General features: G+C 50.3%; 1 protein-coding gene across 1 annotated transcript in view; it reads left to right on the forward strand.

Moving 5' to 3' along the window:
• The first annotated feature begins 12096 nt into the window (after positions 1–12096).
• Positions 12097–17838, forward strand: part of Pla2g6 (phospholipase A2 group VI) — a 42596-nt gene continuing 36854 nt past the window's right edge. Inside the window, 2 exon segments of the mRNA XM_040754151.1 lie at positions 12097–12155; positions 12511–12591. The gene's annotated coding sequence lies outside the window, so the exon portion shown is untranslated.

Raw genomic sequence — 17838 nt, forward strand, 5'->3', positions numbered from 1 at the left:
AATAATGATGATTGTGCCCTTATTGAGACACTCCCCTTGTGCCAGGCACTGTGCTGAGTGCCCACAGCCCATTCTCGTGGTGTCTTTCACTTGTTCTCTTTTATTTTGAATCAGGATCTCGTGTAGCCCAGGCTGGCCTCAAAGTTCTTATGTAACTGAGGATGACCAACTTCCGAGTCTTCTGCCTCCACCTCCTGAGTGCGGGGATTACAAGTGTGTGCCTCCACACCCCACTGGGGACCAAACCCAGGGCTTTGTGTGTGGATCCACCGAGCAAGCTACATCCAACCCCCTGCGTGCTGTGTATGCCGCCAGCTCTTCCTTCTCACTGTCCCGACCAACCCCACAAGCCTCCCTCCCCAGAGATCGACTCAAATTCATATGGCATGTGAGTCTCACCTTTTCATTATTTAGAGAATGCTCTATTGCTGGAATCAGACCCGTGTGGATCCCTAAGGTATGCTGCTCCTGTTTAAGGCATGTCGATGTATTTAAACCTGTTTCCCTTCTCACAAAGCCTCCCTAGTGAATCACTGTCACCTTCTCAGAGATGTGGGCCCACCAGCTAGGCCAGGAGGTGGGGGACCTCTGGTTTCCCAGGTGGTGAGGAATATTATTTTAAGGTGTGTGACTTTTGTTTATGCTGCACTTGTTTAACTCTGTGAAGCTGTGTTACTGTGCCTGTCTAAAACACCTGATGGTCCTGTCCTAATAAAGAGCTGAACGGCCAATAGCAAGACAGGAGCAAAGATAGGCAGGGCTGTCAGGCAGAGAGGATAAATAGAAGGAGAACCGAGGAAGGAGCAAGAGAACAAACAAGGAGAGGAGGACTTCCAGGGCCAGCCACGCAGCCACGCAGCCACGCAGCCAGTCAGAGTAAGAGTGAAAGTAAGATTTACAGAAGAGTGAGATAAAAGCACAGAGGCAAAAGGAAGTTGGGATAATTTAAGTTAAGAAAAGATGGCAAGGTCAGGCATTGGTGGTACATGCCTTTAATCCCAGCACTCGGGAGGCAGAAGCAAGCAGATCTCTGTGAGTTCGAGACCAGTCTGGTCTACAAGAACTTAGTCCCAGGACAGGCTCCAAAACAATACAGAGTCTGGGCGTTGGTGGTATTGCCTTTAATCCCAGCACTGGGGAGGCAGAGGCAAGTGGATCTCTGTGAGTTCGAGACCAGCCTGGTCTACAAGAGTTTAGTTCCAGGACAGCTTCCAAAGCCACAGAGAAACCCTGCTTCAAAAAGAAAAAAAAACAAAAAACAGAGAAACCCTGCCTTGAAAAACAAAACCAAAAACAAAAAAGCAAGCAAACAACAGCAAAAGAAGAGTTATCACTCGTATGCTTTTAGTCCTACAGATCCCTCCATCTGACATGTCCTCCTGGCCCATTTGTCTTTCAATCTCTGCCTTGGATGTTGCTTTTCTCAGCGGCTTCCACATCCCACAGGGAAGGGGCTCAGGGGAGAAGCCCCAGTGCCCTCTGTCCTTTCCCACTTCCATGTGTCCACAGCTATGTCACCGGGCCCGTCATTGTTTGGGGCTGCAGCCACCTCCTCTTCTTTTCAAACACAATGTGTTTATTTAGTGTCTGTGTGTGCACAGGTGGGGTCTGGGGTTGCTAGGAGCGTTGTCTAGAGGTGGGTGTGTGCGTACACTATGTGCAGGTCAGGGAATTCAGCTGCTCCGAGCATTGCTACAACAGCAGTGTGTGTAGGAAAAACCCAAACCAAGTAGGGTCCCAGGGTACTACACTGTCACAGGTTACTACACTGTCACAGGTTACTACACTGTCTCCAGTTACTACACTGTCACAGGTTACTACACTGTCACAGGTTACTACACTGTCACAGGTTACTACACTGTCACAGGTTGCTACACTGTCACAGGTTACTACACTGTCACAGGTTGCTGCACTGTCTCCAGTTACTACACTGTCTCCAGTTACTACACTGTCTCCAGTTACTACACTGACACAGGTTACTACACTGTCACAGGTTACTACACTGTCACAGGTTACTACACTGTCTCCAGTTACTACACTGTCACAGGTTACTACACTGTCACAGGTTACTATACTGTCTCCAGTTACTACACTGTCTCCAGTTACTACACTGACACAGGTTACTACACTGACACAGGTTACTACACTGTCACAGGTTATTACACTGTCACAGGTTACTACACTGTAACACGTTACTACACTGTCACAGGTTACTACACTGTCACAGGTTACTACACTGTCTCCAGTTACTACACTGTCACAGGTTACTACACTGTCACAGGTTACTACACTGTCACAGGTTGCTACACTGTTGCCTGTGTTCCCTGGCTCACTCTTTCCTCTTTAGATTCTGAAGGATTATTTGCTTACTTTGTGGTAATTTACCTATTTCCCTACACTAATTCAAGTTGGACTTTTGTTGTTTATATCCAAAAGTTCTGACTCATTTTGATTTCTCTCTATCTTCCTCTCTCTTCACCCTTCCTCCTTCCCTCCCTCCCTCCTTCCTCCTCTCCCTGTCCCTTTTTCTCTGTCTCCAAGGTCTTGCAACATAGCCTAGATTGACTAGGAACTAACTATGTAGACCAGGTTGACCTTGAACTTACAACTCTCCTGCATCCACCTCCTGAGTGCTGGGATCTCAGGCATGTGCCACTACACCCAGCACTGGCCTCTTTCTGTTTAACCAGATAGGACCTTGTCTATCTTTTCTCATTTTTCTCTGATGGAAATCTTATATAAATGACTGTATTGTCATGTCAAACTCATTTGCATATGGTTTGAGAAACCTGTCCAAAGACTGACTGAAACATGACTAATAGCTGATCAAGCCCAGAGGTCTTTGTCATCACAAACTAAACATAACCTTATGTTGATCATAAGGCTTAAACAGGCCTTGCTGGTCACCTTGAGGTCTGGTGAGATACTCACACATTGTCTAGGTTCTTCCTGCTTCCTTTTCCAGCTCCTTTCAGTTAGATATGGCTACATGGCGAGCCACATTGCTTCTAACCAGTAGATTTAAGAGCTAGGGTTGGGGATGCACTAGGTGCTCACCCCCTGTCATGGTGACCATGAGTGCCTCTTAGCCTAAACTCTAAGTGGTGGCAATAAACAAGAGATCCTAGCCCTCCTCACACTGAACAGAGAAGTACCTTATGGCTAGCCAATGAAATTGAGGGACTGTTTGTAACAACAGTATCCACCCCCCCATCCTGCCTGATACAATCTAAAACACTACCCAATATCATTTCAGTGTGTGTGTGTGTGTGTGTGTGTGTGTGTGTGTGTACATGCAAATCTGTGGAGGCCAGAGGAGGCTGTCAGGGTTCCTGCTCTATCATTCTCCACCCTTGAGAGGGAGCCTGAACCCAAAGGTAGGCTAGCAACCCACGATTCCCTAGTCTGTCCCCCTCACAGTGCTCAGGCCACAGGGACCTATGTCCACAAGTGGCTTTTGACATGGGTTCTGGGTCCTCAGTCACGCTCAGCAAGTGCTTCTGCCCACTGAGTTCTCTCCCTAGTCCCGCAGCTCATGATTTTGACCAAATTTTCACAAGCACCATCTTAGTCCTTCAGGCTACTACATAGTAAAATGCCTTAGACTAGGTAATTTACAGACTGAAAATCCACTGCTGGTAATGTTGGAGGCTGGGAAATTCAAGACAACAACAGACTACCTAGAGCAGGCCCACACTGCTTTAACCAATGACTTGTTGCTAAATCATACAGTTGAGAGGCCAAAGGTGGCAAAGGGCTCTCTCAAGCCTCTTTGTAATGATAATGCTATAAAAATGTTAGGAGCATGATTAGGAGCGAAAGCCTGTGATTGGTGTAAATATAATCCTTCATTTGAATGAAGAAGTATGCTGGGATTGCTAAAAACACCTTACGAATACACACTCTTGTCTATATAACCAAACTTTTGTTTTTGGTTTTGGACCTCCATAGGTCAGGCTGGCTTTGAACTTACAGCAACCCTCCTGCCTCAACCTCCCAAATGCTAGGCTTACAGAAATGTGTCCCCATCCCTAGCTCAACTTGCTTTTCTAGTCATTTGGGAAACAGCACCCTCCTGGTCTGTGTCTGGGGTTGCAACATTAGGTCCCCTGAAAGGTTTCTGGGGTATGTGTGTGCGGTGGCTCAGTGGGCAGAGATACTTGCTCTGCAAGCATGGGGATCTGAGGTTGAGTCCTTAGTACTCACATACACTATGGAGTGAATGTCTGTACCACAGCATTGGTGGGAGAAGGCAGGCAGAGTCTGAGATCGATGGGTGGTCAGCTTAGCCCAGACAGAGAGCTTCTGGTTCATCTATAGAGTGTCCTGAGAGCTTCTCAAGGCAACAGGTGTGGAGAAGGGTACAGGACCACACCCAATGTCCTGCCTTGGCCTCAGAATGCATGCCCAAGGATGTGTGTACTCACTCACACACTCCCGTGCGCGCACCACATAGATCACATACTCACAAGCAAAAAATGTGGGGAAGAGGTTTTTAGGTAGTTTCTCCTTGCCTACCTGGATTATTTCTACGTGCACAGCTGGCTGAGCCTGGGACACAAAAAGAAGATGGTGGCAGCAGCCACAGCAGTGCCACCAAGGAAGCAACTGAGTACCAGAGAGTGGCCATCCAAGGCAGTGAAGAGCTGGAGAGGCGGGGCCATGCCTGCTGGTCCGTAGAAAAGTCCCAGGGAAAAATCAAGCCTTCAGAGCCAAGGTTCCGCTGTGGAGGTGGCACACACCTTTAACCCCAGCACTCAGGAGGCAGAGACAGGCGGATCTCTGAGTTCTAGGCCAGCCTGGTCTACGGAGTGAGTTCCAGGACAGCTAGAAGAAAACATAGAGGAACCCTGTCTCAAACAAACCCAGAAGCTATGACACTGATCTGTTAGAAGTCATCCATCTCCACACCCTTTGCTCGGGGAGCTTTGACCAAGCTGGTGCTGGCTTCTGCCCCTGGTAGTCGTTAGTGAAGCCAAGGATTTCACTACCTGCCAAGTACCAGACCACTCAGAACAGAGCCTCTAAAGCCCAGTACTTGGAGCTCTGAGTCTCTGGGTTTGGTACTTGGAGCCACAAGCTTCTGAATGTGTCAGCTCAGCCTGTGAGCCTTTGGCTCTCCTCTGGGTAGAACAAAGGGACACCAACCCTTCTTCTGGTCACCTGCTGAGTATGTGGGTAAGGGTCTCCACCATGGGAAATCCCACCTTTCCTGACCAGGGTCAGGTTTTCCCCTCAGGATGCGAGTGGATGTGGCGGGTGCTTCCTTCCTGAGGAGGGCGGGAGGACACAGCCCCAGTTGCCCCTCCGAAGCCACAGAATTGGCCTAACCACACGGAGTTGCCTCTGGCCTCTGGGTCCCCTGCTGTCATCCTTCAGCAGCAGGGTTTTACACACTGCTTCTCTGCATAGGCAATCTTACTGCCTCAGAACGGGGCCCCAGCCCCAGCCGAGCACTCCAGGCCCCAGCCGACATCTGTGGTCTGCTTACTGGCTCACCCACTAGCTTCCAGCATCACTCATCCACGTAATTTCATCCCAATCCATTTAATTTCAAGACGTTGACCTTACCTCTCCTCCTCCATGGTTCCTTCCACCTAGAATGTTCTTACCTTCCTAACCCGATTTAAGATTAGGGTCAGTCTCGCCCCTCCCAAGGGAAAAAAACCTCCAAGGCAAGGCAAGGCAAGGCGTGGAGGTTTTGGCTGAATATTTTACACGTTAGGGTCTTACAGCGGTACTTTGGAGATCTGTGTAGTGTGTGAGAGTGGGACTCTGTACAGACAGGGGGTCCCCGCTTCTGAGTGCTGAGTGGGGCAACCCTTCATCTGTAACTTGAAATCAAAACTGTCAGATTTAATTTTTTATCATTTAAGGAAGGTTAAGTTTGAGAACAAGATTTTTGAGTTGGCTTCTTCAGATCAATGATTTTAAAATACAACTAGTGGAGATTTTGTAGCTCAGATTATATTTGTATATAATTATTAACTAACCTGTAAATTGTAATAAATATATTTGCAATTATTAAATGCTATGAAATAGAAAAAAGATGAGGGTCAATCTCACCTCTAGAAAACTCACAGAATGGACTAATCTGGGCTCACAGGGGCTCACAGAGACTGAACTGATAACCAGGGAGTCTGCATGGACTGACCTAGGCATCTGCATATATGTTACGGTTGTGTAACTTGCTCCTCTTATGGAACTCCCAACAGTGGGAACAGGGACTGTCTCCAACTCTTTTACTGGCTTCTGGGACCCTGCTTCTCATACCTGGTCTCCTTGCCCAGCCTTACTACATGGGGAGGTGTTCAGTCTTACTGCAGCTTGATATGCCCTGCTTTATTGATACTCACAGGAGACCTGCCCTTTCCTAAACAGAAACGGGGGGGTGAGGGGTGGTGGATTGGGGGTGGGAACAGAGTGGGAGTGAGGGGAGGGACTGGGAGGAGATGAGGGAGGGAGGTAGGAAGGAAGGGAAGGAAGGAGGGGCGGAGGGAGGGGAAAATGCAGCTGGATGTAAAATAAATAAATACATTTATTTAAAAAAATAAAGAAGAATAGCATCAGTTTGGGTTTTCTTGGTTTTTGTTTTGTTTGTTTTTGTTTTTCCAGACAGGGTTTCTCTGTGGCTTTGGAGGTTGTCCTGGAACTCGCTCTGTAGACCAGGCTGGCCTCAAACTCACAGAGATCCACCTGCCTCTGCCTCCTGAGTGCTGGGATTAAAGGTGTGCGTCACCACTTAGGGTCATGTTTAGGGTCAGTTTTTTGCTTTTGTTTTCCTATCCAGGGCCAACCTAGAAATACTTCAGGTTTTGTCAGCCCTGTGGCGTTTGTCAGGCCTGCCTTTGGAAAGAGCAGACACGCGTAAACATTCGGTGTGGCTGGGATCCAGTAGACCTCTGCAGAAGCCGTGGCAGTGGGCTGCATACTCTCTCCTGCTCACGAGGTACCTCACAGGCTCCCCACAGGAGGAACTTTGTCTGAATGCCAACCAGGACCACAGTGATTCTCTTGTGAGGTTAAGTGGGATTCGACACGCCACTGTCTCCACAACAGCCTCCTGGCATCTGCCTCTCCTTTGCAGGCCATTCTCTCAGAACAGATGTGGTCAGTTAAAATGTAAATTTGCCCAGGCTACTCCTCTGCTGTGAATCCTCTCATGGCTCCCTATTGCCTTAGGAGTAAAAACCAAAGTCTCAAGGTACTCTAGGTCTTATGGGTCCGACAGTCTCATGCTCTCCTTTCCCCCCTCCGCCGCCCGACCCCCCCCCCCCCCGCACTTTGCCCACTCCACCCCCTCTGGCTGGCTCTGCTCCAGCCACAGTGGCCTCTCTGCTTCTCTTGGGAAAACCCCGGCATACACCTGGTACAGGGCCTTTGTTTTCATGCTTCCTTATCTGGGGCGCTCTTCTCCAGGGAAGCCTGACTCTCCCCCCAGTTCGTTTGCGGCTTTAAGTAGGCTCCCTTCTCAATGAGGTCTTCCCGGATGCTCTAAAGGCTTCGGACATGGCTTGGTGACAGAGCACTCTCTTAGCACACACCGAAAAGCTTTGGGTTAGATTCCTATCACCGTGGGGAAACAAAGAAATGTAGGCTGGAACCCTGCCCTGTCTCTTATCAGCTTTGGCTCCAACGGTACACGTCACCTCTAGTACACTAAATACTCTGCTAACTGCACCTGCCCTTTTACATAGAGATATTTCCAATGAGAATGCTAAAATAGCAGCCAGGTGGTGGCAGCACACACGATTAGTTCCAGCACTCGGGAGGCAGAGGCAGGCGGATCTCTGTGAGTTCGAGACCAGCCTGGTCTACAGATCTCCAGCATTCAACCTTCCTGCCTCTGCCTCCCAAGTGAAAGGTCGGGACCATCACATCACAGCTTTTTGTATAAATATGAAAGTAGTGAAATGCATGGCTGTGCGGCATCCAAGCTCCCACGCCAGGGACAGAGAGAGGAGGGTCGCAGGGACTGAGAGGGGAAGGGATTGTGAGGAAGCACAGGCAGAGAAAGCGATTTATTTACTATAGGTCAAGTAATTGGGCAGCAGGGCATACGCCGGCACACACGGACCGGTGCACGGGCTGCATGGAGGTGGGCGCACAGACCTGAAAGCTAACACACCCAGGCAGGCTGGCAAAGGCGAAGCGAACCGCTAACGAGGGCCCCGGCCTTACGGCCATGTTCCTACAAAATCACACAAGAGGCGCTCTGCCAAGAATAATTACATAACGGATCACATCACCGTTTAAGGTTGCCTGGACATTCTCGGTCAGCCTTTTGTGCTGAATCATAGCTCCACCCATGCACCGTGTCCAGGGTCAGCCATGTTTTAGCTGACTCATACCTGGTGTGCTTTACTTCAACGTTGCCTCAAGCGTAAACCAGCCCTTAAAGCCCGCTGTCCCCAACTCACTCACAGCCTTAGAGCCTATACTTGGGGTCTATTTGAGACAGGATGGAAAGACTAGGAAAACTGAGGCGAAACGTGGAAGAAGTCTCTTGTCACCTAAGGACCGACAACAACAGGGTGATTAGCAACAGCCGCTGTGACATTTGCCTACGGAGGCAATACGCCTTTTACTTCCATCAAGAGACTACCGCCGATCCTTGACCCATGGTTTTATTTTATCGGGTTGCAGTCCTACCCAGGGGTCCTGCAGAGTCGCCCTATAACCCCACTAATCAAAAAGGAAGGCCTCAGTGGTGTGAAGAGCTGAGTTCATGTCCCTCGAATCGTCTATCCCAGCCCTCCTACACTGTGATTCCAGGAGGAGCCAGGGGCATTTTTAAAAGCTCACAGACCAACTAGCCTGGCACCTCCAGTGGAAAATAACAAAAAGATCTCTAAAAAAAATGTGTTCTGCCCGGTGGTGGTGGTGGTGCATGCCTTTAATCGCAGCACTGGGGAGGCAGAGGCAGGAGGATCTCTGTGAGTTCGAGACCAGCCTGGTCTACAGAGCGAGTTCCAGGACAGCCTCCAAAGCCACAGAGAAACCCTGTCTCGAAAAACCAAAAAAAAGAGAAAAAAAGTGTTCTTTTTCATGGGCACATGTGTGCACCTGTGTGTGGGTATGAGAACATGAGTTCAGGTACCCAAGAGGACGAAGTTGGATTGCCCTGGAGCAGGCGGTAGATGATTGTGAGGAGTCTGCCATGGGTGCTGGGTCCTTTGGAAGCTTAGTATGTCCCTAACTGCTGAGCTGAGCCATCTCTCCAGCCCTGAGAAAGGTTTTAAAGGTGAAAATCCAGGACTGACAGCCAAGGTTGTCCTTTGACCGTCACATCCCAGCACAAGCACTCCTGTGCAGACACAGGGTCACTCAGGACCCCTGGGTGCAGCCCTCTCTGGGGAATCCACACCCGTAATTGTGTGTGCACTGCCCTTTCTTCTTTCTCCTCTCTCCCCCTTTCTTTCTCTTTCTTTTTTGAGGCAAGGTCACACTTGATGACCTGGAACTCTATCTAGACCAGGCTGGCCTCAAACTCCCAGAGTTCTATTTACCTTTGCCTCCTAAGTACTGGGTCTAGGGGTGAGTGCTACCACGCTCAGCTTTGCTATCCCGTTGTTAAGTGTGCTCCCCCTCTCTAAAAAGCTAAAAAGCATGCCTCCGGTTGCTGCAGGTGACTTCCTGGTGTCCTGTCCACAGTCACTGCCATGTTGACAGGAAGCTGCTGACCCCGGGACAACTTGAGCAAAGACTTTAGACACATTGCGTTTTACTACTGCATCTTGCTGGTTGCCAGTTGGGATGACTAGTGTTGTCAGCTTGACAAAAGCTAGAGTCATTTGGGAAACGAGAACCTCACCAGGGAAACTGGCTCCAATGGGTAGGCCTGTAGGCCAGTCTGTGGAGACATTCTCTTGATTAACAACCGACAGGGAAGGGCCCAGCCCACTGTGAGTGGTGCCAACCCTGGGCATGGGCCTGGGGTGTATAGCAAAGCAGGCTGGGGAAGCCAGTAAGCAGCACCCTCCATGACCTCTGCTTCAGCTCCAGCCTCCAGGTTCCTGGCCTGGCTTCTCTCAGTGACACGGTGTGATCTGAGACCTGGAAGCCAAATAAAAAGTTGGTTTAGGTCAGTGTCTTACCACAGCTGCAGGAGAGCAAACCAGAGCACCTGTCTTTTCTGAGTAGGGTGCCAACACTACACGACCTTGGGCTTTGTTGGTTTTAGAAACTGTAGTTTTATCAGCACCAAGAACACTGTCTGGCAGGTGGTGGATGAAAAGATAAAACAGTTCCTGCTTCTGCCTCTCATTGACATGCAACTCTGGGATCCATTTCCTCACTCTGTCTATAAAGTGGGGACGACGGCACTACTCCTCAGTGTTGTCATGAGGATAGAATCAGTAAGCGTAGGCTTAATGTAGAGTTACTTTCTGACTCCTTCTCTGAGGGAGGGGACTGGTCTACTTTCCCCTCTGGACCGCTGGGAAACTCTGTGGTGTTTGTAGCTACAGGGTGGAGTACAACCCTCAGGATAGTTTCTTTTCTTTTCTTTTGTTTGCTTGTTTTGTTTTCGAGACAGGGTTGCTCCGTGCAGCTGTCCTGGAACAAGCCCTGTAGACCAGACTGGCCTCTAACTCAGAGATCAGCCTGCCTCTGCCTCCCGAGTTTTGGAACTAAAGGTGGTGCCACCACTGCCTGGCTACCCATGTAGTTTCTTAACTAAACAGAAGGTTGGTTGCATTGCACTTTCTATGTGGACGGAGGGCGGTCTGGGAGATCTAGCTAGGCCTCTGGCTCAAGGCTCATTAGGGAAAACAAAAACTCAACTGAATCTGGAGGGCTGAAGAAGAGGAAGAGGCATGCTGAGTCAGGAGCAAGTGAGAGTCACCATTCTTAATTGACATCAGCATTACTGATCTTAGCTGTCATTTATCGAAATCCCGCTGTGGGTAGGCACAAGGGTTGAGTTTTCTCAGTGACCATCATCTACCCCATATGTCACTTCTCAGCTTCACGGCGATCATTTGACCAAATTCCTATTAGAAGCACTAAACTATTTCCAGAAATTAATTAGTTGATTAATTAATTAATAGACAGAGCATCTGGTTGGGATCCAACTGAATTAGTTGAGGCTGAGTTTGAACTCCTGCTCTTCAGGACTCCAGCATCTAAGTTGGGATGATTAAGTATGTAGTTACCACACTCACCATTCCTTGACATCTTGAGGTAGGATTGCCAGGCAACAAATAAAATCTTATCACTTAACAGCTTGTTTAGGGGTGGCTAGATTGCCCAGTTGGAAAGTGCTTGCTGAGCTGTCATGACGACCTGAGTTCGATTCCAGGACCCATGAAAAAAGCTAAATATGTGTGTGCAACTCGAAGCTGTGGCAGAGGAGACAAGAGGACTCCTGGGGCTCCATGGCTGGTTAGCCCAGTGGGTGAGCTCCGAATTCAGTGACAGACCCTGTCCAAACAGCAACGACAAAAAAAAAAAAAAAGGTGGAAAGGGATTGGAAAAGACATCCATACACACGCCAACATTTAACAATTTTTGTTTGCTCTTAATTCAATCTAACCGGAAGTCCCGTATTTTGATTTGCAATCTAGTTTGGGAGAACCTGACAAAAATCAAAGTCGGTTCTTCCCGGTTATGCCCTGTGGCTTTGTTGGCTTTCTTACTATCTCCATGAGCTGTCATGAACAAAAAGTTCGGGGCCGCCCCCGGGTTGCTTGAGGTCAGGGCGAGCCAGGGGCAGCCTTCTGCCCGTCACCAACATGTCTGCCAAACTGCCTTCAGAGGGCCTTCCGCCCGATGCAGACATGACCGCCAACAGTCACGCAGGATTGGCTCCAGTGGGAAGCCCGACCTCCCCCTGGCAACGGAAGCGGCTTCCATTGGGCAGTTATAAAACATGGCGGCGCCTGACCGCGTGCGAGGCCGCGCCTGGGGGCGGGGCCACAGCCTGCGGGTCGCACGGGCCCCGTCGATTGGTGGAGAGCCGTAGGGGCGTCACGTGATCGGGGCGCGTCTGTTTGCGGAAGTAAGCGGGCGGAGAAGTGCTGAGTAAGCCGAGGTGAGTGACGGCGCGGCGGGGGCGGGGCCCGATGGCCCTTCCCAAACCTTCTGTGTGCCCCTGTCTCGGATGTCGCCACCCGGACCCGGCTTAGGACCGTCCTCGTGTCTCCGACTCTGAGGCATGCCCTCCGTTAGCTCTTGCCTGACCCCCCCAGTGCTCCCGGCTTCTGCCCTTTGATCCCTTGGTGCCCCCAACTCCCATCCGGTGACCGAATTCTTCTCGGTTGCTTCCCTTAGTTTCCCGGACTTCCTGAGTTAACCCTTTCCCCTCTCAGTGCCCCAGCTTTCACCCTAGACTGACCGCTGTCCCCAGTTCCTCCCTGTGCGCTTCTAAGTGCTCCTGGTTTTCCGCGTCAGTAAATTATTGCCCGATTTCCCCCACGCCACCTGCTTCCTGCATCCCTCCCTTTGCCCCCCCCCTGCTTATCTTCTCCTGTGCCTCTGATTTTCATCTCCCGCATGTGTTCTTCCCAGTTTCCTAGCCCCCCAACTCTGGGCTCACTGCCAGCTCCCGCAGATGACCTGGAAGCTGGTGACTGGAAGCCTGTGACCCAGGTGACTATGTGACTGGGCCAGGGATTGGGTGTAAGGCAGGGAGGGCACAGGCGCTCCTGGATCTGTGCCTGTACTTTTAATGGGCTACTCACGTGATCCCAAGCAAACACTAACCCTCCAAGGTTCCCTCACCTGCTCTCTTCCCAGCCCAACAGGAGTGGGCAGGTTTGGTTTGGCATCATTGAAGCTCCGCCCTCGGGCGGGTTCGGAGTTTTGGTCTTGTCTCAGCCGCTACGTGTGTGGAGCTTGAAGACCATGTTCTGTCCAGGTCTCAGTTTTCTCTCTGTGCCGGAGAGGACTGTATTTTCTGCCCACTATGGCTGCCCCGAGGCTCAGTATTTGAATGAGAAGAATTAGAAGACAGTGCTTAGTGACCAGTGTGACCCTGTACAAGTGTATGGCTTTGCTGTTGTGTCGTAGGCAGGATGGGAAGGGAAAGGGACCGGTTACAGAGAGAGAGAAGCGGAAGTATATTTCCTTTCGTTCACGTTTTCAGGGTTTATTAATCACCCCTGTTAAACAGGCTCTTTTATTCAAGCTACCTTTACTATTCATTCGTTTTCCACTGAGCAAATATTGATGTAGCCAGCACTGTTCCCACTTAGCACGAAGAAGGGAGCCAGTTGACCTCCTTTGCCAGGACCATGCTGATGAGCTTGGAGCTGAATTTTCAGTGTAGAGGGTCCCCAGTTTTATTATTATTTTTTTAGGTGTTTATTGTATGCATAGGAGTGTTTTGCCTGTATCTATGTAAGCGCACTCCATGTGTTCCTGGTGTCTGTGTGTCGGTGGCAGAATAAGGGGCTAGATCACGTGGCACTGGACTTCTGAAGGTTGTGAACTGCCATGTGGGTGCTGGAAATTGAACCCTGGTCCTCTTCAAGAGCAGCAAGGACTCTTAACTTCTGAGCCACCTCCCCAGCTCCGAGCATTCCCAGTTTCTAATGGACTGACTTGATTTCTGGAGTCGATAATGTTATGAAGAAGTCTGCATTTAGTAGAAATTGTACTTTGAATTTTGTCCCTGAATTGGTGTCATGTGACTTGATCCTGCTCATGCTGGGCCGTTGCAGTGAACCACGCCCAGACATGGTACCTGAGGGAAAATGACAGATACTGCTCAGTGCTGAATCACATTGCTCATAGGGCAGATGCCTTCCCCACTTTTCCTCCCGTGTCATAAGTCAGGGGATCTGTGCCCCACAGTGTGACACCAGCCTTGTGACTGATGTTGTATAAGAGTTCCTGCTGTTGGCTCAGTGCTTAAGGCCTTTCCCCACCCTTCTGTGGGTTACTTTGCTTGTTAAATGTGACTGTTAGCATGCTTAAGAGGGGATTTCCTGTTTGCCCAGCATGGTGTTATCACTGAGATACAGTGAAAGGAGCCACCTAAATATGTGTGCATTCTTCTGCATTTAAACGCCCTGTGTGTGTGGAGGGTGTGCACGTTCAACAGGCCTCACACCTGGATCAGCACTCAGGCTCTCAGCCTGCGGCCATGGGAGTGGGGGGGGGGGAGGTGGACAGGAAAGGCATCCCTGCTCAGGAGCGTGGCACCCCAGTGTTCCAAACATGAGACATCCTGCGGGACTCAGCAGGCAGTCTGTGTTTGCATGTGCTCCCAGAAGCCCCTACAGCCATCATCTGAGATGTGCTCCGATGTTTTGGTCTGTCTCTCCCCCCTCCGTGGTTGTCTGGGTCAGGTGGAGGCAGCCCGTCACTATTCAACTTTCATGACAGGCTAAAAATGAGTTTGGTTGTTGGTATCCTGCTGGTCAGTGAAGCTGATTTTTCCAGGAGGAACTAGGCAATCATCCACTGGCACTCCTAAGACCCAGCAGGGCTGGAGGAGGGTCTCCTGGCGGGGGTGGGGGGTGCTCCTTGGAGGAAAGCAGGAGGCTGGGTTCACCCACGTTTTTTTTGTGGAGAGAAGGGCCTGATGTGCAGAGGGAGGTGGGGTCTCCTTGGCCTCAGGGATGCCAGCTGGTGGCTCACAGATGCTCACTCGTTCCCATTCATCCATTGATTTGTTAAGTTAATGATAAACTTAATGTTTATCCGTCAGCTGCTGGAAATGTGTGTCATGCCCTTGAAGAAGGAATAAAAGCAGTGTCATGGTCCTTTTGTGAGGGTCCCCATGGTGTGGGGTTGCAGAGGAAGAAGGCTGAGGGAAAAGAGGGCTTCTCTGTAACATGAATAAATGAAAGACCCAGAGACTGATATTGGGGTTCAAACTTCAAGCTGAAGATCAGAAAAGCAAAGCAGCCGGCCTCTTGCTTTTACCTCTAGCTGAGGCTGAATGGACTCATTCTGTCACCACGAGATCCACCAAGCCTCAGACTAACCTCTCCTCAGTGTGGCTGCAGAATGAATGCCTCTTTGGTACCTTGCTTCTGTCTTATATGTTTCCCTAATGCTGGGATTAAAGGTGTGAGCTGTAATTCTCTTTTTGACTGATTCACTCTTGTGTAGATATGGGTGGCCTTGGATTTACAGAGATCTGTCTACCTCTTAACCCTGAGTCCTAGGATTAAAGGTGGGTGCCACCACCTCCTAGCTTCTGGCTGCTGGAATTAAAGGTGCCTGACTTGTGGTGGCTGACTTTGCTTTTCTGAATCCTCAGTCAAGTTTAATAAATCATAAATAATATATGCACTTCTGGATGAGGTGGCCCCCAAACTGTGTCTTGAGAGACAAGAAAGGAAAAGTTCATTTCACTACATGCCTCTTGTCTGTGAGGAGAGAGGTTCGATGGGGCAGGGAGCAATGCAGGCACACGTATGACAGTCTGGGAGGTGATGCTGGGGCTGAATGCCTAGATGGGGTGAGGAGCGGGAGTGCAGGCTGGCCCTCTTCTGGGGATTCTGACATGTGCTCTGGAGTTTGGGTTTTCTCTGAAGTGTCAGAGATCCACAGGACAGGCAGGGTCAGGGGGGGGGTGCGGTCATTGAGGGGGGAGCTACAGTTATTCAGTCGGTGGGGGGTGCGGTCATTGAGGGGGGAGCTACAGTTATTCAGTCAGTGGGGAGGTGGGGTCATGCAGCACAGGGGAGGGGAGTTACAGTCATTCATTTTGTAGTCTTTGTGCTAGATAGGCACAGAGGAGCCATGTGGGTAAGATTGGACCAGGATTGGGGCTTTCACAATGTCTTAAATGCTAGCTTGTAGGAAGGGGCCAGTCCCGTGTTTGCTTTGCCTTTGGAGTGACAAAGGACCCAGAATGGCGACGAAGACATTCTGGGTCCTATAGAATGGACTGGATGGCTCATGGCTCCCAGCTAGCAGCTTCCACCGGAATCCACCCGGGAGTGGGAGGGAAGGCAGACAGCCTGGCAGCCTTGGCAGAAGAGTGACCCCCAAGGAATGGGCGCAGCTCCCGTCTCCCCTGAGACCTGCCCAAGGACCTTCATGACTGAGGGGGATGCAGACCTCCCTCAGCCGGGCCAGATGACATGCTTGTCCATGACAGCCATGCAGCCTCTGTCCTCCCACCCATTTCCCTTCTCTGTACATGCTCGGTGGAGAGGGGCTCTCCCCATCCTCCTCTGTTTCTCCCTTGGAGCGTGAGCCCTATCCTCCAGCGTCCTTACCCAGGAACGTTATGCGGTGTTTTACTCTTCTGACTTTTTGGTCTTTTTGAGGGACCCCACCACCCAGCTCCCAACTAAATCACAAATGGAGGCTTATTCTTAGTTATGAGTGCCTGGCCTTAGCTTGGCTTGTTTCTAGCCAGCTTTTCTTATCTTAAATTAACCCGTCTACCTTTTCCCCATGGACTTTTATCCTTATTGCTTCTGTATGTCTTTCCTTTTCACTCTGACTGGCTGGGTTCTGGCCCCTGCTGGTCTCCTCTCCTTGTTCTCTTGCTGCTCCTCCTCCTTTCTCCTTCTGTTTATCCTCTCTGCCTGCCAGCCCCACCTGTCCTTGGGGCTCCTGCCTCGCTATTGGCTGTTCATATCTTTATTAGACCATCAGGTGTTTTAGACAGGCAAAGAAGCACAGCTTCACAGAGTTAAACAAGTGCAGCATAAGTAAAAGTCACACACCTTAAAATAGTATGCTACCACACAGAGACCACACACTCAGAGGGACTCTTCCAGGGTCTCTTCAGAATTTTTGCTTTTCATTTTAGTGGCCAGATGTCTTCTCTTGCTTTTTGAACCTTCCATTTGAGGCCCTCCCTGGATGTAATCTCCCTGTCTCTGATGAGAGTCTACTAGTTTTTGGCCTTCCTGCCCTCAGTCCCTCCAGCAAAGCTCCAAACTCCACAGACACTGTCTGTCTTCCAGAAACAAACCAAGCAGGTCCACTGGACTCCCGCCTGAAAGCGGGTGAGAGAGACAAGGCCACAGAGCTTGACCTTACTCTGTTCTTTTTTTTTAAGATTTATTTATTTATTACATATACACCAGATTGAATTGTAGATGGTTGTAAGCCACCATGTGGTTGCTGGGAATTGAACTCAAGACCTCTGGAAGAGGAGTCAGTGCTCTTAACCTCTGAGCCATCTCTCCAGCCCCTTGACCTTACTCTGGAGTGAACAGTCACCTCTGGCCTGGGCTTGTCCCTTTTCACTGTGGCGCTTAGCCTGGAAACAGGCAGTCTGTATCAAATGACCCCGTCAGGGAGGCAGTTCTGGAGTGGAGCAGAGGGGTCCGTAGTAGAAAACGAATGTTACAGGAACATAGACACTGTAAGAAGCAAGCCCGGCAGGTGGGGAGGGAGCTCTGGCTGCAGCTTGTTCCTAGCCTGATTCTGCCCTGTAGCTAGACTGGAAGGACCCAGCTGGGCCCTGAGGCGGTAGGGACAGGATGGCAAGAGGTGGGCATACTTGTCTCCTCTCTGCCTTGTACACCCCTGGCTGGTCATGCCATGCTTGTTCCAGGATGTGACCCGCAGTCCGTAGAGTTCATTTCCTTTCTCCCACCTGAGGAGAACAATGGCTGCTGTTGGAGTGTCACAGTGGGCTGGCTCCCTGGCCTTTTCCTTAGTTATGTCATTGTGTCACACTGGCTCCAGCAGACTGGATGGAAGCCAGGCCTTTCAACACATGGGAAGTGTCTCTACTAGAGGGTGCTGGGGTGGGGACTGGCCTCTAAGTAATGCTGCTGGTCCCCCTGGCAAGTGGGTTACTGCGGGGCTCTTCTCTGCATCTGGCCTGGCCTCTGGCCAATCTGCATGAAGCTATAGCCCTTCTGAACTGGGCCTGACACACAGCCCAGGCTCAGCCGACACAGCTTCTTTGTA

This window comes from Mesocricetus auratus, unplaced genomic scaffold (genome assembly GCF_017639785.1).
Source record: "Mesocricetus auratus isolate SY011 unplaced genomic scaffold, BCM_Maur_2.0 Super-Scaffold_100010, whole genome shotgun sequence".
NCBI classification, from domain to species: Eukaryota; Metazoa; Chordata; class Mammalia; order Rodentia; family Cricetidae; genus Mesocricetus; species Mesocricetus auratus.